Source organism: Ischnura elegans, chromosome 1 (genome assembly GCF_921293095.1).
Source record: "Ischnura elegans chromosome 1, ioIscEleg1.1, whole genome shotgun sequence".
NCBI lineage: Eukaryota > Metazoa > Arthropoda > Insecta > Odonata > Coenagrionidae > Ischnura > Ischnura elegans.
The window spans coordinates 8,893,176-8,918,732 of record NC_060246.1 but is presented as its reverse complement, the minus strand read 5'-3'; positions in this window follow the sequence as shown (position 1 = coordinate 8,918,732).

Here is a 25,557-nt window from a genome sequence, read left to right as displayed (position 1 = left end):
TATATTTTTCTAATTGTAATGATATTACAATAAACAAATCTCACCCATTTTAAAAGAGCCATGAATAAGGAATAAAATTGTACCGAAACGTTGACCAAAAATTTTTCCTTTAACTCTTAATTACCTACACTACAATATACTCACTAATCAACGTTAAAAATTGAGGTCAAACGAAAGAAAAACTCAGCATAAATTTTTTTAATTTTATGTGAATACTTTTTTTTAAACTCTACATTGAAAAGTTTACGACAGAATCTCCGACTGGGTTGCTTGGCAACTGGTTGGCTTCTGTATGCTGTCTTTGACAACGGTGCTGGTAGCTCTTTGAGCCCTCCTTCAAATGATGATTTCGCTATCGCTTTCTCTCTCTCTTCCACTCTTTCCGCCTGAATCGCTTCTCCCATGACTCTTAAAGGACCGTCGGCCCACGCAATTGAGGAAGATTGGCCATTAAATTGGCAGCAAATGGCTCCCGTTTCTTTCCACCCCCCACTCTACTTCCTGTTCCTCCCCTCTCCTCCCCCCTCCAACCCCTACACACCTTCCCTCCGCTCTGCCTTCGCCAGCGCTTAATTGCTCGTATAATGAGAGAATCGGCCACGGAGCCTTCTCAGCGTACACAGGAACGCAATGGGGCAGCTACCCCTTACGTACGTCCTTACGATAACTCGGCAATCCCAAGAGGCATTTCACCGAGGGGATAGCGAAGACCCCGGTGAGCAACTAAAATTAAAACGCCGGAAGGTAAACTTTCTTAAAGAGAGAAGCCAGCCAACGATTAGGAAGATAAATTATACGATTCAGCTAAAAGTCACCACTTGGTCTTGGTCTCTTTCCTATGTGGCTGTGAATTGGAACATTTTTAACAGCATCTTGCTTGAATTGCATCAGAATTGTTGCCGTACGCTGAGGGCGAAAGTTATGGTGGACTTGGAAAGGAATTTAACTTTTGTTTACGAAAACAGTCTCTCTGGTGGACTGGGTGGGAATTTAATTAGGCCATTGATGTAACAGCACTACTATTAACATGAAATTACAGTCTGATAATTAATGGATTTGTTGTGAAGGGCTTACATAATCCCACGCATAGAATCACAAAAAACGATGGGATCCAAAAAAAGATTTAGGAAATTGCTCATATGGCTATTTACAACATATTACGGCTGTAAATAAGCACTAAGAAAGACTCCAATTCAACACGGCATGAGAAATTAAGAAGAGAAACCTGACACTATTGCTATAAAAACGTACCAATAGCCATAGAATTACTCTGGAAAGAATATAACACGATGAGGAATATGGAGCCATTGCTGGGGTAGCGAGAGTGGCCGTGATCAAATGGTTCGACCGAATAAGTAATGAGGAAATCCTTAGAAGAATAGGAGAGGAGAGAAACATCATGAAAACATTGACAAGAAGCTGCGTCAAACCAATCTTAGGATTGTTGACCAGTGATGATGATAAAGGAATGTATACAGGAAAATAGAGTATAAATAGAAATATGTATTGAATATGTATACGTTATATAATGATAATTTCTGGAATGGTTTTGAAGAGCTTACGTAATTCCATGCACGGAATCAAATCATAGGATGGAAATCGCAAAAAGACTTATGTGTCCTGGATTTCTGGAAGCTAATCATAAGTATTTTAAACGCTCTATGCACCTACAAAAGTATAATCCTCTCATGATGAGTAATAAGCCCTGGCAAGGTAAAGGGGGCGTTCTTTCCATTTATGCCCACCATTTATGATGACGCACTAAGCATCTCTTCATCTCAGCGATCACGAGCGTAGAAGAAAATAACCGGAGCATTTTATGTGAACCTTCTTCAATGTGGTGACTGACGTCAATATCTTTATTCTTTGTGAAGATAAGGTATGAGTGTTTTCACGGCTCAGAAATTAGCCCTCACTTAGCTTGGAGTACGCAGAACTGGAATTGTGTAAACTCTTCCCTTTGGCGCATTAGAGCCTGGCTTCTTTTCATAATTCCACATTTTGTGGAGAATTCGACTGCACGAGAACTTCTTTAGTATCCGCCATTACCCCTGGGCACTGATCCAGATCCGTGAGCCAAGAAAATTTAACTTATCCCTCGGATTCCTACAAGGCGAATAATCCTTTACAAATGTTTTTCCAACCTGGATCATACCTTTTCAAAGGAGGAAAATTCTTGCCTTTTCCATGAACGTAGGCGAGTTACTTTTTTGTTAGCAGCTTCCGGAGGATCAAAGCAGCTAACAGTTTTTTTACACTGTTTTATTTTACTCGGCAGCAAGATATTTGAAATAAGTTCTTTTTTCCGTGGAAATCAGCTCACTGTAAACTTAGCGTTAAGAAGCAGGTTAAACTCTTTCGTATTTAACTGCTCAGGTCACTAAAATTAATATACTCCCTTAGGATTCAGGTGAATAACTTCCTTCATAATATTCAATGTGATTGCTTCACTTGTCTTTATATAATGCCGTACTTTCGGTACATAGACGAATGAATTTATATACTATTGCATTGTTGGAAAAATATTACTGAAAGTCTTATGCTATTCAAAGTAAAATGATGAACTCTTTCACTGTTAATTTTTTATATGGCATAGTCAAGTAAATATTAACACCACTCTTTTATCCGCCGGGCACACATCCTAATGCCAACTACAGCAATAAAAATACCTATGTCATCCCTTATTTTGCGCTGCTATTTTTTTGACGGTTTGTACTTATTAATTGGGAATAATAAAGTCTTAAGAAGTGTTTGAAAATTTTTCAAAACTCATGGGATGAGTTTAAAAAAATTAAAAACTTGTTTATAATTGAATCAGTTGCATATATTTTTGAAAAATTTACCGATCCTTTCCATACACTAAGTGTCCTTAGTGATCGAAAATTTGTGAAAAATATTTTTCTGCAAATTCGCGGATAAATATGTTGCTACTTTATCATACACATGAGTTTTTGCATAAATTTAGTTAACACCCAGTAATATTTTGTGCTAATGTTTTATGCTAACTGCTTTTCTCTTTCTTACCTACCTTAAAGGAAAGGAAAAAGTTCAGATTAATGTATCCTGGAGGTCTAAGCTTGCTCTTTCTGCGCGAATTACGTGAGATCTTTCCTCATTTATTTTGCAAACCATGGATTTCACGCAATCAAATCATTTTAAATAATTTCTCTTCGTCAAAAGTTAAACCCGAGTGCGTGGTTACGACTATGGTGGCCTCTGGATATGATAGTAGGCTGCGATACAAGCTAGTGTAGTCGTCAGATAAGCATTCGTGAGTAAAAAATCGACTGTGTTCAGAGGGGAATAGGGTGGTTTCCTATTATTTTTTACTGCCTAAATCGAAAGATTATTACTCCTGAAGTACACATTTCACGCTTTTAGATTAAAGATTTTTTGATTGTTTAAAATTTTCGCAATTAAATGAAAAGTGAAAATTTTCAAGCGCGCGAAAACGTGACGGCTAAGTATGAATGCTGGGAAAACCCAGTGTGACGTCTTTCTGGTTCCCGCTTTCGCCGTGTGATGTGATCTTGGGGCGAGGATATTGTGCGCCACTGCGATGCTGGCTGCTTGCAGGTAGCACTTGGCTTAAATAATGATTATTAATACCTTATCAAACAAAGGAAACTTTCCGACTTTAGGCAGCTTTAATAGGTGATTATTAAGAGATGGTTCCCTGAAGTCTGTGCCTCATGCACGCATTGGTAATCTCAGACGATGTAAAAATCCTATCTACTCGTATGGAAACTAGGTCCCTGTGACGTCACGTGGAGTGGCATCGCATGGGCCACAATCTGGCCTTTTTAAAATGCTGTTAAAAGTGACCATTGCCATTCGTCTAAACTGGGATTTGTATAACCAAATAGTTTGTATATTATGAATACTCTAATGGTGGGTAACGAATGGCAATCAGTGCCTATCGTTTTCTTTGATGAAAGAAACTACCCTATTGGTCTCTCTTTGGATAAATAGACCATTTTAATGATACACAAACCTACCGAAGATTCTGTGACGGAAGGACACAAACCTTTATACCTCTCATTCTACGGAGAAGAGGAAAGCTGTTGTGCTTCTTATGTATGAAGATGGATACCAAAGTACAGCGACGATACAGCGACGACGCAAATTTCTCTACGGGCGAGGTAACATTTACTTTAACGGCTGTGATACTGCGATGTGGAAGGCAAGGGGAAACTACGGCATTATCATTGCGAGGAGCCGCAACTACACTAATCATTTTTACATTACCAAATGGTGGAATTGTTTCGAGTAAAATATTCCCGTGGTAAACTATTCCTTACTATGATCTTGGTAGGAGAAGCTCTGGAACAAGTGGAAAGTTTGATTATATTCATTATTGTTAAGTCTTAGATTTTATTATCGAGTGAAGGAAGGACAAGACTGCGAAAACTGAGGAAAGACTATTTACTGGAAAATAAGGAACGATATTTGATAAAAAGCTAATAAGACTAGAGATAAGTGGATGAAGGCGTACAAAAACAATCTTGCGCATGGAAAAGAAGAAGCTGCTTATAGGATAGTGAGGAGCAAAGATAGGGAAAGGTATGAACAGTGTGAATGAAGGATTATTGCATAAGATGCGAATGTGAGTGATTGGTGAAAGAAACTACAGTACACTGGAAATTTCTAGAATGAAAATATTTAAAAGCTCAGAATAAACTGTTTCCTTTCCTGATAGGTATGCATCATATTATGGTGATGAACAGGAAAAGGTCGCCATTGAAAATCATTCATTTCAGGGAAATTATGAGAAACTTTTCACAAATTCGAAAATCAGGCGAAGGTGAAAAAGTAGAATCAGGGAAATGAATAAATTAAAAATAGCCTAACATTAATACATCAAATAACAAAGCTTCTTCAAAAAGTTTGATGCAAAACGTAATATTACGTAAAGGGACAAAAATGGAGAACCGATGATTGGAAACGAAATCAAAGTGAGGGGACGGAAAGAATACCTGGAATAGTTATATACTGGAAACGGTTCAAGAAGGAATGCTAATGAATATGAAAAAGAAGTAGATGAAGATGGAATAAGAGCGCCAATTTTTATATATGGATTCGATGCAGAGACTTGCGGATGAGTTAAACATTTGTAATCCATAATATCGTGGTAGAACTATAAACATAATGAGGAGAAATGATCTTGAACTCAGCTGAACAAAATAATATGCAAAATTTACTCAACAGGCGAGATACCAAAGGACTTCGCGAGGAACATCATAATTCCAATTCCCAAGAGAATAAGAGCAGGGAACAAGAACATTTTAGGTAAATAAGCCTGACAACACATGTGTACTGACAAGGATCATCTACAGAAGAATGGAACCAAGCGCAGAAAATTTCCTGTATGAAGACAGAAAAATAAAAAGGCCCGATATCATCGTAGAGGATGGAAAAGAACAGGCCAGGCAGTGGACTTAGAGAAGACGTGTGACAAGGATGATTGGAAGAAAATGTTGGGAATCCTGAAAGAAATCGGACCTCTTTACAGTGACAGAATAATCATTCACAGTTTATGTCAACACGAAGTAGCATGGAAAAATCATCACGCAAGTATGTCATAACAATAATGAGGAAAAGAGTGAGATAAGGCTATACGTTGTTACTCGTAATTTTTTATTTTTAAATGGAAAAGCAAAAATGAAAAAAAAAACTTCAGAAATGATAATCTACAGAGAAAGCATTAGAATGCTACGATTTTACGATAGCATAGCTGTTAAAGCAATGACAGAAAATGAAATGACAGAATTTTTGTGGAAGATTCTGGTAAAAATGTGTAGAACATTGGGTTTGTAACAGCTGGAAATAAGCATAAAGGACACGAAGATATCAGTTTGTAGTAGAAAGGAAAAAGTCAAGACTAACATTTAAGTTGGGAGTAAAATAAATGGAATAAGTTAATAAATTCTACTGTTTGGGAAGCATAATATTCAGCAATGGACGAAGCAAGAAAGAAAGAAACGGTTGAATAGCAAAACCGAAAAAATCTTTCTTCATCAAGTAGACTTAATTGATCATAGGAAACATGAGCGTAGAAGTTTGGAAGCAATTCATTTAGCCTTACATTTGGAGAATTTTACACCAAGGCATTGACGACGACAACGGCAGAGAAATCAAAGGTAGAGCCATTTGAAATGTGATACTACAGAAGAATGATGGAAATCAAATTGATCGACGGAGTATGTAGTGACGAAGTCGTATGGTGTGCAGGAGAGAAGACGAGCCTTCGGAAAATTTTAAGAAGAAGAAGGAACAAACTAATCGGCTCTATATTGAGGCATGATGGTCTTATGAAGATAACATTCGAGGGATACGTGGATTTCAAGAACGGAAAAGGAAGACCCCGAATTACATGGGAACAGTTATGTAATTATTTCAAAGAGAAGAAATACTCTGAAAATATTAGCTGATAGAAGAATCCAGGATAGACCTGCGTCAAAACAATCTTGGCATAGTTATCAAAGTTAATGATGATGATGAAGTGTAATTTCGTTCGCACTTTTGATTTTATACTCTTGTTCAATTTCTTCTTAATTACCATCGATTAAAAATTAGATAAATGCACTTCCTATATGAATTTGAATCGAATTCCGAGGGGAGAAATGCGATATAAGGTTCGCTGATGGGAAGAACGACTTTTTTTTATCTAACCTCAGGTTGCCTTTGAATCCATCTGCCTTTCCTCTTCACCCACAGCAATCCTCACCATATGAGATTCGAGATTGGGGCGATTTTGACCCCAAGTAGTGGTGGATGAGGGAGAGAAGGGAGTACTAAAGAGGTACAGGGGGCAGGACCCTTGACCCCCCCTCAGAAGTCCCTGCGACCTGATCTCTTAATCCCGCTGACCCCTATCTCTTCCCATCCCCTCTTCCTCCCTTCTCTTTTACAATACCACTTCTATTCTTTCCCCGTGAAGATTCTTCGGTCTTTCGTCTTCATGCTGGAGGTCAGGATCGGTAAAAAAAAACCTTTTGTATTATGAACCTATTGCTACCTCCTTATTCTCTAAACGTCGACAATAGTGGCACAAGTCAAGAAGAAGAGGATTTTAGTGCCTTCTTCTTTCACCTGTTTCTAATGGCATTAACTATCAAAATGTGGACAATTTTGAGAACAGAATTCAACACCTCTGACAGGGGAACCGTGAAAGTAACTGATGTACTAGTTTCGTGTAACTAAGTCCTAAGGCGAATTTAAGATTTATCTACATCTACATAATACGCTGCAAGCCGCCTAAAAGGCGTGTGGTGGGGGGAGTTGGCACGCCTGCCGTTTACAAATAAAAACGATATGCTCTAAGGAAATTACGACCGGCATTTATTTAAGTCCCCTATGGTATGGGGAAAAACTAATTCCCATATCTATCCGTTCAGCAAAACATCTCTCTTAATTTATCGTTTCCGTCGGACCTGGAGACCTAAGGCCAAGTGGGAGTGGGGCTGAAACCTTCTTCCACAAAATCAGTAGATATTGATAGAATCTGATCTATCCAAAAATATATCCACCTTTCTCGAAATGCACCGGCTTTAAAAAAATCCCGAACAGTTTTTCTGATTGAGGCCCTACATAAACACATGTCTTTCACTCGTTCTTTGTAGAAATTTCTATTGTATTAATAAGTATTTCCACACTGAAATTTTTATGCCTATGAACGCAGTTTTTTTTTGCCTGAGTAACGCACGAGATAATGAAGAGTTAAATATAAACTGACCTGTGTCAACATTAGCTAAGCACCCGGAAAATTTAAAGACGAAAGCGTTATATTTTACACGTGTAATTCACGAACTCTTTGCAAAAAAATAGCGGGTGAAGTTGGTTTGACTTCTCCAGTTGACGCGTGTCTTCTGCCTCGGAGTATGCGAGTTCCTTGAGGGGTGCGTTTTTTAAGCGTTTGCGTCTCATCCCCCCACCTTCCACCCCTCCCCCTCTCTTCCCCTCCCCCCCGCCCCTCGCATCGCACCCTCCCACGCAGAATCGCAACCCCCTCCTTCCCCTCCCTCCCATCTTCACCACTATTTCCCTTGCCGTTCGGCAGTTCGCTCGACCGGCTCCCGCCGTGCGTTACTACTCACTCCAGACCCCCTGAAACCCTCTGAAGTCGGACTCCGACGAGTCTCCCGATCCCCCGCCGAGGGAGTCGCATTCGCCGCGATGACGAGCGACCCTCCACCGCCGTTGGACGCGCCCGCATTAAAAAACTGATTCCTCTGCCGCCGCATTTTGTTTGACTTCTCCTCTTCGTCAGTGACTCTGCTGCGTTGAGTTTTTCCCTGCCGTCTGAATTCTCCGGGACGTGTTTTTTAAGATTACTGCACTGTGAGTTTTCGCCGCTTCGCGTATTGTTGACGGCCAACAGTGACCGTGGCATCTCTATGCAGCACTGCCAGCTCCTTTCTTCTAACCGTCACTCTTATCTATCGCCTGGCACACTGAGTATTGTGAGGCAATCACTACTCTGTGTTTCCATCTCGTCGAAGCGTCTCCTTCCATACCACGTCTCTTTGCACCTGAAAAAACTTTGAAATTTGTTCACCTCCCGCTTTAAAATTATTAACTGCCCATTTTCCCCCAAACTGGAATTAAGAGTGGATATGAGAAAAATAGGACTGATATCAACTTAGTTGGGAGAGTATTAGACAACTGTCATCTCGAATTATTTGCGTTAGAATATTTACCGTGGTAAATGACTCGTATCTGCCATTAATATTCGTGTCTTTGAGTGTTGTGCCAACTTCTCTATGTCTCGCAGACAATCGCGTGAGACGGGATTCGGTAGTATTGTGATTTTCGAAGACATACTACTAAGGCAAGGAATGCCATTCAACATTCTTCCTTGCTGATACTACGGCGTGTGTTTTCTCCGACTGCGGCAAGTTGCGGGCCTTGTGTTGGAGGGCACTGGGGACTGCAGCCAGGGTCTCTTGAAGCCACGACACTCCACCTACAACTGCGAACCTTTACTTCTATCAGTGTTTAATTATGTGCGGATATTTTATGAGCCCGTGAAAAAGTTAAGTAAACCTTCGGAAAACTGCGATTTTGGCCTAAAATCATCGTGATCTAAGCTTTTGTTTAACGACATATACTCGTGTGCTTCGACGAGTGACACATTTATAGTGACTTAGCACACAAAATTAGGAATTTATACCTTAAAGTGACAATGGACAAAATGAAAACCAATTGCAGAGATCTGTGCGCGTAACTGAAATTTATAAGAAATTGATTCGCAAGTGCTGTTATAGTCTTATATCTCGTCTCGTCTTTGAATTTCCAGCCTTCCCTCCGGCGTATCTCTTATGCCTGAAGCAGTCCTGCATTTCGACATACATCATCTTCACGTGGTTTGGGGCATTTTGTATACTCTGTCAACTCAGTCACTCTGGTAAGTCACATTTATTTTCATTTTGTCGTTTAACTAAGCTATTCGATTTATTCGCCTGTATTTAATTTGTTGAAGCGCTTTAAAAGTTCGTACTGAGTTTAAATATTTTTAATTTTGTAAAAGATAACATCGTTCTACGGATCAACGTTTATAAATGAATCAGACTGACTGTCGACAAGTTGACTATGTGGAAGTCCATGGATAATAATAATTGAGACGGCTGTAGTAATTTTCCTCGCTTTTTTAATCTTACACGACCGGTTTCAATACTTACGCATCATTCTCAAAAGCTGTTTTTAAATTAAACTGGTGAAGGACAAAGAGCATAGAATTAAAAATAGTATATCAGCAACATTTTTTAATTCCATTCAGTTTGAATTAAATTGTAACAAACTATTTCTAAGGTATTACCTAAGGGGGTCGGATGCCAAATGAATTTCAATTGGTTATTTTTTGGTCGTATTATTTACTCAAATAATGGACTGGATGTGGTAAAATAAGTTCATCAGGAGCGGGATTTATACAGTCCGCCTAGTGTATGTACGTACTCTCAATCACCCATGCATATGGAGTTAAATTAACCGCAATAATTTTGCCTAAAACCATGTGCTGACAGTATTTTTATATGAGGGGGTGAGAAGCCAAAGGGTGCAAGTGATTTATTTCTCGTCAAAGTTAGGTAAAGTTAACTGTGAAAAGAAATACACTAAAACTTGGTTGCCAAGGGATACGAGTGAGTCTCTATTCTGTGCTGGCATCGAGTAGAAAAACAAACGCAATACTAAATATGTAATTCAATTCGTTTGTTTTCTTTGCGTAATTTCTGCGCATAACTCTGTTTAAAAAAGAAATCATTTGTACCCCTTGGCTTCTCGCCCACTCATATGATAGTTATTTTTGTTGAAAATTATTCATCTCACTTGTTGAGAGTGGGCAAGAGCGATTGTTAGGATCACCAAGCTCGCTTCACGAAGCGTTCAACTGTCCAGTACGCAGTAATTACAAAATACTTTAAATATAAATAATTTGTACAAGAAATATTGACGGATAGGTTCACTCGAGTTTAACATGACATGGTGATAGCTGTAACCTAAGTTTCAAGGCAAGGGAATACTGAACGGGGAGGGGAAGTTAAAAATCGTGTTCGGGGGAAAGATTGTAAGGTAAGCGAGGGACAGAATAGGAATTTTCAATGGAAAAAATGAATGGGTCTTACTCCGAATTGAAGAAGAAAGTCAAAGTTGGGAGGGAAAACAGGGGGAGTGTTCTGCAAAACACTCCACGCAACTCCCCCTTAACTGGTAGAATGCTCGAATAAAATTTGCAAAATATTCATCAAACCGCCGATTTATTCATCTGCTAAAATATCAAAAGCAATCTTTGCTTTGAAATGTGAGGGTATTACGGACGTCCGTCACGGAAATTCAAGCAGCATGGGACTGAATTGCCGATTTTCTTTTCCGCTTCATTTCATACCCTATATTTGTTCGAAAACAATTGTTGACTCGGTATTATAAAGAATTGAGTACGTCCACACCTTATCATGACTCATACAAGTTAATCTGGAACAGTTGGCACAGCCTACCCTGTCTCACGCTTGCTGTAGAAGACTCATCAATGTGAATGCAATACCAAGCATCGTTCACATGAATCATAAATATTTTAGTGAATGTGAAGACGTTACTAGGATTTTAATATTTTCTTGCGTCTAATTTTGACTTGTGTCCCAGAATAACTCGATTTTTAATGGAGCGCATTTTATTCAGTTTGACATTCTACTGCTTTTCGCAGTCAATGTCTTTTCTTTTTTAATTTCACATGCTACTTTTATTTTAACGCCGCTGTGCGTTTGCAGCTTCAATTGGAGTAGTCGGTAGCCTCTTTACACACTGCTGAGATTAAAGAGAAACGGGCGATTTTTTGACTTGGGTGCAGGAAAAGGGGATTGAAATGGAAAAATTACAAATCGCATAGTTGACCAAGTATGACGATAGCGTTTCTTTTCATGTATTTTTGCGATTTTAAAATTACAGCAAAAATTTAAGTATCATCAAAATGAATATTAGGTTTGCAGTGGTGTCCATCCGTACGTCTTTCACATTCTTTCTTTTAAGTGGCTTTCTACCAGTGCCGTGGGTGTTTGAGAGAGTATTATTTCGGCCAGGCGTGGCTGGCGTTTATTGGATCAATCGGTCTCCATTTCTGAGATTGCCTTTGTTTCGGGATACCTGTTCTTGAAAACAGTCGTTCTAAATTTGCGGTAATCCGATGGCAAGTTCTAAAAAAAAATCCGGGAAACTAAGCTGGTCCTAATACCTAGGTAATCGGAAAACCGCGAGATTCAAACACGCTTTCGTAGAAATGTGCCCTGGTTCTCGGAAAAAGTCGCCAAAGTCATCTGTGTCACCTTGAAAACTGTACAAACGATGAACACAATCCATTTTTTGCGGATACGGGGTGAAAATATGTCGATATGTTTTTTTTGTTTAAATGAAAATCGACGAAAAATATGATTTTTTTCGTAAGAAAATTATCATCGGCTTAGATGTTTTTTGTATAAATATCGTCTAAAAAAACCATTATGGACCTCTCCGTGAGGGCTAGCTGCTTTGCAAAAATTGGTTTACATTTCACGCAATCGTGGCCGTAAACAAGAAAAAACAAAAAACGTGGGACAGACGAGAGTCATAATAGATTGCATATTATGGTAATGTAGCACCAAGGCATGTAAAACATTGCCCTCCAATGACATATGGGAGGCACTGTCCTGCACTGTTGACCTGTTCTCAATGTCATTCGGTTGTAATGTGCAATACTACTCCAATGAGCCAGACATGACTACGGAGCAGGCAGCATTGGGGGCTACTCTGGGTATTAATACTTAATTAATTAGGAAATGCTTCATTTGGTATCCATTCCCGTTTATCACTATAGTGCTGAAGTTGCACGTATAAAATTTTCCTGAGGGTTTTTTTTATTGCGCCTACACTTGAGCACTCTTTTTGGCATCTCTGCCGTCTAATGTTGAACGACGCCCTCGGAGTGGCGTCGGATGTCTTTAGCGGACGCGTTATGCTTGTGACCGGCAGCGGTGGACGTCAAATGACTGCTCAGTCGAGAATCACACCGCGCGTAGCGTATATTCCGACGCGGCCTGCATTCTTGGAAATATTCCTTGCGGTGAGTGATGTGTGGTTTTGTTGACCGTTGCGGATACGCCACCTCTCCTGCGGGCATTTATACACACTCTCCCACGGGGTTAAACCTTTTTAGAGTTTTGTCTACGGCGTTTATCCGCAAAAATCCCTAATCCTGGATAAAACTCGTAGAGAGCGTAGATAGACAATGCATAAAGGTGGCCCTACTAACTTACGCATAACTTAATGCATGTTCATGAATTTTCCTGGTATTCCTATGAGCATGTTTAGCATTTTCAGCTTCATAGACTCCATGAGTGGTTGGAAAGTCTTGCCTTTTGCATGAATGTGGAGGTATAATTTTTTCGTAAGTGCAACATTTTTATGTCCGTGTGGTGTGAATCTGGGAATCCTCTTGCATACTAGAGATTGATCACCCCCTGCCACACACCCTAGAGGTGGCTCGCAGGATATTATGTAGATGTAGTGCGTAACTTGTTAGCTTTATCTGTGCTGTCCTTCCGCTCGCTTTTTAACGGCTTTTCAAAAATGTCCGCTCTCCGGCGATCGCGATTGTTGCATAGCGATCTATTAATCCTCAATATCGACGGCTATGTTCTAACAACGCGTACGTCAAGATTTAGCCGGTTTGAGACAAATATCTTTAAAAAAGTGTAATGACATTAAAAAGTAAATTCAAGCAACAAACAACTCTTTATTAAAAATGTATGCTTCTTTTTCAGTTTTATGATTTTTTTGTTTTTAATTTCAGTGTACAATTAAAAATATAAATCATTTCTTTTGCTCACCTAAAAAGTTGCTATTTTTCAGATACGTGTTGTTTGAACTTAGCCATCGATATAATATTTACACTCGCAAGGTATAACATTGTGAAGAAGTGAATTCGATTTCCTGCGAATACATATATATGCGAACAGCCTAATTGCTTATATTATGTCCTCGTGATATTTAGATCTCTCTGTCATTAGCGACGGAGGTGGGTGATTTTGGAAATCTATATCAATGCAAGGTGAGTGGCATCATATAAAATGGTCAACTGGAGTATCCTCGATTGTTTTATTCGCGTGCACGCGTGTCCAATTTTAGCTGTGGCTCATATTTTTTTCATTGATGTTTGAAGTTTTTCTGCCCATAGGCGTACCCAGCGAGGGGCAGCTGCCCCCCCAGAAGCAAACATTGTAAATTTCTTTAAGGAAAATAATATTTTTTCAAGCAAATAATTTTAAAAACTAAGGAAGAGCTGTTGAAGTTTCCTTAAAATGTTGGTTTCATCCACCTTTTCCATGCTTAAATCTTACCCACAACTTGAACAACTATGGCTAATGCCAGCCATGAACCCCCCCTAGTTTTGATCCTGGGTACGCCCTTGTTTCTGCCTATTAATGATTTTGAAATCGGAATTATTACAAATATTGAGAATGAATTAGGGATGGACGGATCCAGGATTTTTTTTCGGATCCGGATTCGGATCGGATCCTTGATTTTCGGAGCCGGATCCTTCGAATCGAATATTTTCGGATCCAAATGCATTTTAAAATTCCTGCTATTAAACGAAGTAATTATTCCAGTTTATTCTGTGTACATACAATCGAAGGAATGCTTTTTAGATTTGATACACATTTAAATATTTTTATAAATTAAAAATCATTTTTATGGGCTTTCAAGTTTTTTTTAAACATCTTTACATGCTGAGGACCTTAACTGTTACGCTTGGGTTTGGAAATGAAAATAGGAAAAATCTTCGGATAAACCAGTGGCGTAGGACAAAAATCGCATGCGACGGCGCATTTGAAGAGAGAATCGGAACTCTTTCCACCCTTATTTGGGGGCGTTGCATTCACTGAAGCTATTATTTAAAATTTCGGATCCAGACCCGATGTCATCCGCGACTTTGGATCCGATGTATCCGATGAAGGGCAATATCCGCGGATATTTGGATCCAACGTATCCGATCCGACCATCCCTAGAATAAATACATCGCTATGTGACGATCGCCGCAAAATCATTGGGATCATTTGTAGCACACCCTGAAGAAGAATGTATGTTATGTCCGGTTTTATCCTTGCGAACAATGGCAGTGTAGAATTCTCTGGTAAGATTTTCCAAATATCCCTCCGACGCTTTGTTGAGCAAATAGATTGTCATTAGATTGCATTGCATCTCTGAATCCGTTACTACGATGGAAGGCTCATCGAAAAGTTTGAAGGATTTTTGGAAAATTTTACCCGTTTTTAAACCCGAGATTATTCTTCACTGCCTTTTTTTTATCATTTTGAGGTCGCTATGGATTCATAAAAATGCAGTATAATTCCGTTTCCTCGCTCATTAACTCAGCGAATCAACGCAAAGGTTGTCTAGGATAGAGGGTAGGGATATCGCATCGTTGCACATCGCGGGACATTGAATGTCGCACACACAATCAGCAATACTAGTTATGAGTTCATTCTTAATGCCACGCCGATAACTTAGCTATTGAAAGTGGCCTGAAGAAAACGGTTTCACCATCTGTTTAATTTTTACCTCCGTTTTGTTTTACCTCCGGTGATGTTTAATTTGTCTTGAACTACCAGAATTGTTTAAATAAACACTTGCAATTTTTCACGATTGTAAATTATATTCCCAACCAAGGTTTCAATGTTTCTACATCATCTTCAAGGCACAAAATAGTTTAAAGTTACAAAACATATTTTTTATCTTGAAGATGATGTAGTAATTGGGCGCGCAGCTAGGAATTAAGGTTAAGGGGGGGTTTAGGAGCAACTAATACTGGGGGTATGGCATACGGGATTTGCGGGTGGCGTCCCCCAGAATTTTTTTAAGATAAATGGTTCAAAATGGTGAGTTTTACGGCTTTCTGGGGGATATTTTATTAACCCTTACACTATTCCATAAGTAATATTTATCCAAATAAGTGAAACGGATTAAATTTTAAAATTTCTCTGAGTTCTGGGGGGGTTTTATCCCCCAAACACCCCCTTCCTTGCTGCGTCTTCGGTAGTAACAACGAAACCTAGGTCGGAATAAATATCATAATGAGGAACTTGCATGGGTCGTAGATTGCTCTAAAAACTATTTTGAATAAGTCAAATGGATACATTAGCTCGCAAAAATACCTTCAGTTTCTCCATTCAACATCAAAAGAAATAAAAAAATTGCATTTAAAATCGAGAAAAATTTCTCTGAGCCGACCGTTGCGCGAAGACACCCGAGTGTTGCCGAGGCCAGGCGTGACGTCATAGGTGCCTAAACAACCGTAGGGAGTAGGGAAATAAGGTTAGCGCATGGTGTAAAATTTGTTTTGAGGGAGTATTTAGCCGCTCATCGTCACTTTATTTTGTGCTGTTATTCTTGGGCAAGTTTTCCTATTGCTATTGTGCCTAGATTATTACTTGGGATATTAATAATGCGGCATCGGGATGATGAAGTACAAGCGTTTCACTTCGTGTGTTTTGGTTATCAGAAAAATGGATGATAACGTTGCCACTCGTTCGAATAGTACACCTGAAATTCATCTACGTCTACATAATACCCCGCAAGCCGCCTAAAAGGCGTGTGGCATGGGGTGTTAGGACACCAGCCTTTTTTTAGGACACCAAAATTGATGCCACGACCCTCATGGAATTTGTTAAGACAAATTATTGCTATACGTCGGCGGCAAATCGAGTTGTAAAAGAAACTTGTATTACTGGAGGATAACGATCGTAAGCTGTGCTGTTGACATTAGAGTAAGCTGTGCTGTTGAATTTGGCAACGCCGAATTAACGGAGAAGGTATCCATCCTACGGTACGAATTCACAGCAAAACAGTCTGCACACAATCCACATGTGAGATCGCGAATCGGTTCCGCTGCCAACACACACACAAGCTACAACCTATTTCAATAATATAGGTAAATCCATGAACAATATACTAGCATATACCATAAAAATATAGTGGGAAATAGGCAAATACTCTTATCAAAAACTGGATGTCACTGTCACATTCTTATATTCATCACGTACAACTTACAATTACAGAACTCGTTATGATGAAAACAACTATTTATTCACTGATTTAAACCCTTAAATTAGCCCACACAAGTGACACAGGTGACTTTTCTCACTACTATTCGTTGAAATAATGGAATAACAAACTTCACACACAGTTTTTATTTCAATAGCGTGATCGTGAAATGTCATATCTACGGTGAACAACGGAGATAAGCACGCCACTGACAATTTTTACACTACTGTTAGACATTTATCGATAGCGTAAAAGCACTTTTTACAATTCAATCACGATGGAATACTGATAACTCTTGGCCGATATTTTTCAACCTTGTCAAACTTTGTGCATTACAACCACTGGCACTGTGATTATTAGCAGTAGCTTAACGGGAGATGTCACGTTGAAAATAACACTATTTTGGCACAAAAATGTTCCTAGATGTCTCCAATCAGGGAGCAAAAGTTGCATTGACTGGAATTCACCCCATAATACAAGCACAGACAGTCCTAAACGACGAATTCTCCGGTACCTACGAATAAACGGATGAAGTGATTGTATGTAAAAGCTAAGCGGACATTAGTAAACATCAAAATCGTTCTAATTACATACTTAAATGAATGATATGCCGTAGATAAAATCAACTTACAATTAACGTATCCCCCTTCCAATGGCCGTGGCTCAGACTCCTACAACGATGTTATTTAGGTATTATCAAATTTTTGGTTTAACTGCTCCAGTTTTATATTTTATGCCCTTACTCAGATATTAATATTATAAATAATGCAAAATACGAGGGTTTCCAAGCCTCTATCGTCGGATATTTATCTTTAAATATAAAATAATCAACACGTCTAACAAACGAAGCTCTCACAACTGCTGGCAACTATTACAAACAATCACAACAATAACTTCGCGTGATGTTTAGGCACCTTTGACGTCATCGAGGCTTCGTCGGCAGTGGCTTGGGGGGTGAGGGAGTTTTTCCCGCGCTTTAAAATTCGTTATATTTATCATTAAATATCTCGCGAAGGAAAACTCAGATTTACATGCGGTTTTCTTTGTTGTATTCGGAAAATAATTTTCTGTCCGCCTATGAAATAAAAAAAATTCATGCAAGTTCCCCATTGCGGAAAATTGCAAGTGCTTATTTTAATAAGGAACAATTCCACTCCATCAGGCTTTGGTCTTGGGATTTTATACTATCCGACGAGGTTGCTTCGGATAAGCTCCGACAAATTGTGGTCCAAGTGTCGGCCACTGAGGAGACACAGTAGGCGATAATTCAAATGATAAACTCCGGTTGGAGTGACATTATTGGACCGTTGTTTCCGAATGGAGTCCGACTTAGACCCAAGTCCCGAGGGTCGTGAAATGTATGGCGGTCTTAACGCCACCTACCCTCGTTATGATGTCCCCAGATATTATTTCCCACGACCCTCTTCATTGTTGCCGTCCAGAAGGATCCTTTATTCCCCTTGAATGTCTTGCTCTTATATTCCCGTGTCCCTTTTATTTATTTGCCACAACACGGTGAACCGAGGGTGTATACATGAATACCTCCACTGCATCAACGCTCAACAATTACCCACCGAATCAACTTCGTAATAGATGAGCGGATATCATTCGGTGGCTGATTGTTGAGCGATTGTGCAGTGGACGTATCCATTTACCACAAGAGAAAACTGTAAAAAACCTCGGTGTTACGTTTGATCGAACCCTTGGCTGTATGCCTCAAACCCACTATGCGAGGCGTAAATTCTTAGGATCTCTATATCGACTCATCAGAGCTAGATAAATACCCCCATTTCTCTAGTAAAGACACTAGTCTTCCCTCGCCTGGATTATCGTTCAGCCTTGTTACGTAATCTCCACAATTATTGTGTTTGTTTTCCTTTCATCCAGAACCAAATGATTAGTCTGCGCCCAACTGCTAATTCTCTCGATTTCCTCATTGATAAGTGAGATTAACGCTATAACGATATATTTAAAGTACCACGCCAGTCAAAGTAAAATGATAAATTAATTTTCTGTTCATTTTTTTTATGGCCTTGTCAAGAAAAACTAGCTCCATTCTTTTACCCGCATATCCTATCTTCTATATCCACCTACAGCAATGAAAATACCTATCTCGTCGCTTCTTTTGTGCTGCTATTTTTACGGGCTTGTACCGAGTTATATTTTCGGTATAAAAAAGTCTTATTCGAATTAAGTACTTGAAAAAACTTCAAAACTCATGGGATGAATTAAAAAAAATATTTCAGAACTTGTTCATAGTTTCAATAGTTGCATGCATTTTTGTAAGATTTCCCGCTCCTTTCCATACACTATGGGGCCTATTACGTAACTTTTACTCGGAGCTAGAGCTATCTGTAACTCCGCCCGGATTTGTTTTGCTTTGTAGCTCCAACCCTATTACGTACCGGCAGGAGTTACGAGAAGTCTCCGAAAGAATGCGGAGCTACAGTGGCTATGAAAAATTCGGAAAGCAAATCTCCAGAAATGTCCAGTCAACCAATAGGAGCTTAGGTATCCGATAGTAAATTTTTCTGAGCAGACGGCCGGGTTTAACGTGAATTTCGGAATGGAGTCCCAAAATTGTATTTCGTAAGTTAACGTGAAATAATTAATATAAACCACATTGTTGAAATGTTTATACTTTAAAGCTTATTCATATACAGTTATATGTCATCCATTGTATACAGTCATTTATTTATCGTCGAATGCAAACCTATTCTCTGTCCATGTTTATATTATGGCAATGAATACAATTTTAGATACCGGCAAAGGTCGGAGAAAATGAGCAGGAAGCAGTGCGTGGTGCTCACTATAATGTTATGAGTGACCACTAGGCCGGCCCTTATTTTTCAGAATTGAGAAAAGTTATGTTTTCCTGTCTCAAAATGATCCAAATGAGGTTCATATTCACGTGTTAAAATTTGGTTACTTTAAAATAACGGCAACCCGTGCCCCAAGGGCCCTAAGTACTGAGGACCCTCAATTGAGATTTTTGGGGCCGAAAAAGTGCTATTTCTATGTAAAACGTAAAAGTAAAGCCCTTTAGGGCCAATTTTTTGTTTGTTTTGACCTATCTCTAAGCGTTTACGAGATATTGTCCGTCGTAATGCAATCCACCCCCAAGGGCGCTACCCCGCACCGCGGCGCCGCTGAGGTACGGCCCGCACCACTTACTAGAGACTTCCCCTCCACCCCCTCCCCTCCCTCGGCACAGACTTTGCTCCTGATGGCAAGATGTAGTCTTTGAATAAATGTGCTTACGTTAAAAAGATTTTAATTGCCATGACAATGCTTCCAATCAAAGTGATCAATTTACTCGTATTTTCACTTGTCCATGTATTTCAGTGCGTATTTACCAAAACAAAATACATTTTCGTATTTCTAATCTTTCATATTTGGCATTTAAAGTGTATTTGCGCACGTTAGGGGCTGTGCTACGATGAAAATTCACATTTATTGTTAGTAATTAATTTTGAAAGCTCTCTTTCTTCTACGTGATTGACTTAAAATCTTGAATTAGTTTCACCCCTATCTCTGCACAATCATCTACCGCTTGAAGGCCCCGAATAATTTGCAAATCGTTCTTGTAATCAGGATGTTCATACCATTCTTGCATGGGCACATCAAAGAATGCAGTTCATATTTCCAATGAATTAAATAGCTTTCTCGAATTAGTAGGGACAACATTTGATATAGATACCGTTTTCAGGTCTTTACGTTTATAGAATGCCATCTTTGGTGGATCATATTTTCCCTCACGTGTCCTCATATGGCGTATCACATTTTCCTTTTCACACCCAGAAAAGGATCCGTCAAAGAATGACAGGCCTATGAACTCCTCATTCAGGTACCACAAGTGGTTTGAAAACCTCTTTTGTACTCCTTTCGCTATGTCCTGGTTAACACATTCGTAATTTCAGAATCTGAAAGTCACTGTTGGGAGCAGATGCAGCACAAGGAGGAATCACAACTTTTTCTTTTTCCTTGAGCATATTGAAATCTATTCCACCAATAACTGCATTCCATGCTCCTATTTGAATGCATAAGAATTTTACTTCTTCATCCCACGCACATTTATCTGAGAGATTAACTGCGAGCGTCAAAAATTCAATGGCACCGTCCCTTGCAATATCAAACAAATCATCAAGTTTTGTTACGAAATATTCTCTTCTCTAAATCTCCACGGTAGTTCCCACTCTCTCTTAATGTCGTCGCACCTTCATCCATTCATTGTGTAATGTTTCTAACATTTCAGTCACCTTATTTTCTGTAATAACAGGAATTCTCATTTTGTTCCATGGATGAAACGCATTTCTTACTGTTTTTCTCGCACTAAGTCTGATACATTTCAAACCCTTTAGGTTATAGAGAAACACACAGCACTTCTCTCACTGTAAGTAACTTTGAGCCAAGTATTTCTTCACTTTCTTTTCCAGCCACTTCAGTGTGTGAATTTAGTCTTGATTTCATACTTTTTCTTGTTGGCCTATTCTTAAAACGAACGCCACGTGTGTTCATGATAAACTAGTTTTTTCACCACTTTTCTCCGTGTATCCTTAAAAAACTTAGCACATTCTATCCTTTGCGCACTATACATAAGAACTAACTATCTCTCCACATTGATGTACAAATGTGAACTGACTGCCTCGTTTCTTCTTTCTATCAATCAATATTTCTATCAACTGTTATGGCCCTGGAAGCCCTGCTCATTTCCTTCATTCCTTTATAATTCTCAAACACAATTGTATGAAATACTTATAAAATTTTGTACATAAAGAGCAGTTTTGAACAAAGCATGCGGTAATTGTGCGCGGTCGTATGGTGGCAACAAACTAAGGTTTAAGGGGTCGGTGCACAGTACATAGGACGGCGTTGAAGGGTTAAGATTGACATTGTATGCTTTAAAAACATTAATCATGACACAAGAGGAACTTTTCAATTCTGTACCACTAGCATGCAAATATTGCCAGCAGGAGCAAAGTCTGTGCCGAGGGAGGGGAGGGGGTGGAGGGGAAGTCTCTAGTAAGTGGTGCTGGCCGTACCTCAGCGGCGCCGCGGTGCGGGGTAGCGCCCTTGGGGGTGGATTGCATTACGACGGACAATATCTCGTAAACGCTTAGAGATAGGTCAAAACAAACAAAAAATCGGCCCTAAAGGGCTTTACTTTTACGTTTTACATAGAAATAGCACTTTTTCGGCCCCAAAAATCTCAATTGAGGGTCCTCAGTACTTAGGGCCCTTGGGGCACGGGTTGCCGTTATTTTAAAGTAACCAAATTTTAACACGTGAATATGAACCTCATTAGGATCATTTTGAGACTAGGAAAACATAACTTTTCTCAATTCTGAAAAATAAGGGCCGGCCTAGTGACCACAGAAGCTTTGCCCTTGGCGTATTCCAAGGAATAAACGGGGAGGCAACAATGAATAAAATGTGGGGTGATAAACCTTAATATTTCATAGACAATTAACAAAAATGTGCTAGTGAGATTGACAGATGCCTACACAGAACGGAGATATAATTGCACACACACCGACACATTTTTTAATACCAATAATGAAAATAAAAATGAGATAACTCCAGCCCGATTTCCTTCGCTTCTCTACTGTCATTTGTTGATGTCTGCCGACGGAATCTGAAGGATTTGGCAATGGATCGACCAATAAACATAATGGGGAAGGATAATGAGGGTGTTTACGGAGTATGTAAGAAGAAGGAGGCATCTGACATTAGAAAGGAGACGAATAAGGGGTTCCCACAATCCGATCGAATTAGATGAAGACCATTTTCGAATGTTTTCCAGAGTGTCGAAAAACATTTTTCAATATCTCTGCCGGTCTCTGGGACCCACACTACACGCAGTAAGGAAGGAAGCGCGGAATATCTCAGACGCAGAATAAGAAGATTCAACATTGCACACGCCCATAGTGGTATCATGAAAATTCTTTAATAATAGGTATTTATCTGTTTTTCCACGTTTAGTCCAGATATTCTGCGTTTCCTTAGTGTGGGTCCCAGAGATCGGCAGAGATATTGAAAAATGTCTTTCGACACTCTGAAAAACATTCGAAAATGGTCTTCATATAATTCGATCGGATAGTGGGAACCCCTTATTCGTCTCATTTCTAATGGCAGATGCCTCCTTCTTCTTTCATACTCCGCAAACACCCTCATCATCCTTCCCCAAATATGTTTATTGGTCCATCCATTGCCAAATCCTTCAGATTCCGACCTTCCGACGGCAGAAATCAACAAATGACAGTGGAGAAGCGAAGGAAATCGGGCTGGAGTTACCATAAGGACGGGTCAGAAGCCTGCGTTATTCCAGCCCCGAGATAGCTCCAGTTCGCAACTCCTATCGGAGTTATTTTGACTACTGTAATCGCAAATTGAGCTATGGCAGCCATCATAACTCTTATAGCTCCATAGCTCCGGAGTTATGACTTACGTAATAAGCCCCAACGTGTCTTAAGTGACCGAGAATTTGGGAAAAATATTTTTCTGCTACTGTTCTGATACATATTTTGCTACTTTATCATACCATATCCATACGCACTAACGTCACGACCTTGTGTCTACGCAACGCAGCAATTACCATTTTCTTTTAGTAGATTTTATTGCTGTTACCTCTCATAAATTATTTACCATATTTTGCCTATATAAATATCATGCGAGCTTTAAATACTTGCTTACAACTCTTTTTGCCATACAATGCGAAAGTTGTATGAAAAGTTTCAATAAAGTATTAGTGGTGATAGTGAAAAGTGATGGTGATAGATAGTCTCGGTAGTTTCCATGATACAAGAAATTTCTTCAAAGTAAAGAAATAAATTGTACTTATCATCAAAATCAATACAAATCCAGTTAATAGTAGCGGGCGTAACTTGGTGGAAATACATAAACGCAGGAATAGAAGGATGAAAAACTTTGCTATTTCCACATAGTAATTTATTGACACCGACCATGGTTTCGTTACAGAGTAACCTTATCAAGGTGAAAAATACAGGTAAAAGGACAGTATATATATAGCAGAAGGTTGGGTAGGGAAATTACCGGGAGCCGTTGGTTAGGGGGACACATAGATACCTCTATGGGGGGACATAGGGGTTGGGTTTGGAGTTAGGTTAGCGTCACTGTGGGTGGAGGGGTGGTCGAGTAAGTGGGAAAGTGGAGGAGGGGGGAGCGAGAAGGGTAAAGGTGGTCGTTAACCAAGTATGAGTCCCTGTGGCTTAAAATTTCCAGCTCTTCCAAGGCGTCTAATCTCCGTCCTTTCTTCTCAAAGTGCAGAATAGTAGGGATGAAGTCACTAATGTGCCCCATGTCGATAAGGTGTTTTGCAAATTGTGAATGATCTTTCCCCTTTATTTGACACATCTGGTGCTCGGCCGCCCTGATGGAAAAACTCCTCCCTGTTTGGCCGATGTAAATCGCGTCACAGTCGGCGCAAATGAGGCGATATACTCGAGTCCGTTCATTCGGGACATCCCTGTCCTTTGGTGACCCCAGCATGCTCCTTAATTTGGTGTGGTTATAAAAGGCTGGCCTTATTTTTTCTTTGGGAAGTAGTCTTTGCACTCTCAATGACAAATTCCCAAGGAAGGGAATCCGGCACCATTTAGGAGATCCCTCCGGGGAATTATGCGTTTTATATATTAGATGTCTTGCCATCTGAGTTCATATTCCGTAAAATGGTGTCCACTAATTTTTCTTCGTAGCCATTGTTGGCAGCAATGTCTTCTATGGTGCGGAGTTCATTCGCCATGTTACTTTCCGACATAGGAATGTGGCATACGCTATGTATCAGCGATTTGAGAGCTGCTGTTTTTGTTGAGTATGGTGTCTAGAGTGTTCGTGGATGATGGTGTCGGAATAGCATTGTTTCCTTTAGATGGAAAGGTCGAATTTATGATTCTAATGGAGAAGTCCAAGTAATTCAGTACGCCTTCCTTCTCGGCTTCCATGGTGAATTTGATGTGTTTATCCTGAGAATTGAGCACTCTGAGAAATTGCGATAACTGTCTTAACGTACCTTGCCACACACAAAACACTTCATCTACGTATCGGTGTCATTTTACTATGCTTTTTAGTAAGGGATTTTTACTACAGAACAGAAGTTTCTAAAATTGTCCATGTAAATTTCTGCTAGGATGGGGGACAAAGTTGACCCCATGGCAAGGCCAACTAATTGTTTGTAGTGCTTGCCGTTGAAGAAAAAACAGTTTTGATTAGTTAACGAATACAGAAGATCACACAGTTCACTAGTCACTGGGTACGTTGTGCCTGCCTTGATGAGGGTCAGTTCCGCTAATTCCACAGCTTCTTTTCTTGGGATACTCGGGAATAGATTCACTACGACGAATGACACTATTATACACTTATGTTGTAGCGCTTGTTGTGAGAGCAGGCTTGCCAGTTCATATGAATTTTTCACACCATACTTAGGGGAAAATTTAGAGTAGCATTTAGAATGAATAGAATTTAGAATGTTCTCAATACAAATCTTGAACCCTCAAAATAGCCTCGCATTTTCTTTCAGACATCAAGTGCTTCGAAGAATTTTAGTTACTAAACTACTACTACTACTAAATGTTACTACTACTACTAAATGCTACTAAAATAAAAATCGTAATTTTTCAAGCAAATAATTTTAAAACTAATAGAGCGCTGTTATAATTTTCTTTAAATGTTGGTTTCATTCACCTTTTTCTTTGGTAAATTGTTATACCGAAAGCTCCGTCTCTCTGTTATATTTGTTATTCTGCTGTAAAATCAAAATGCAGGAGTAAATAAAATAATATTTATTATTATTCACTTGAACGACCGTGGTTTGCCTTGCTTCCCCCTTTTTTTGATCCTGGGTACGCCCTTGTTTGCAACCCCAGCTGTTGCACATTCATTCAGCGTTTTTCTCTCCTTACCTTATAGCGATCGTTAGGAAAATCTCAAATTTCTCAAATTCATAAATTTCTCATACTGTCGTCTACCATAAAA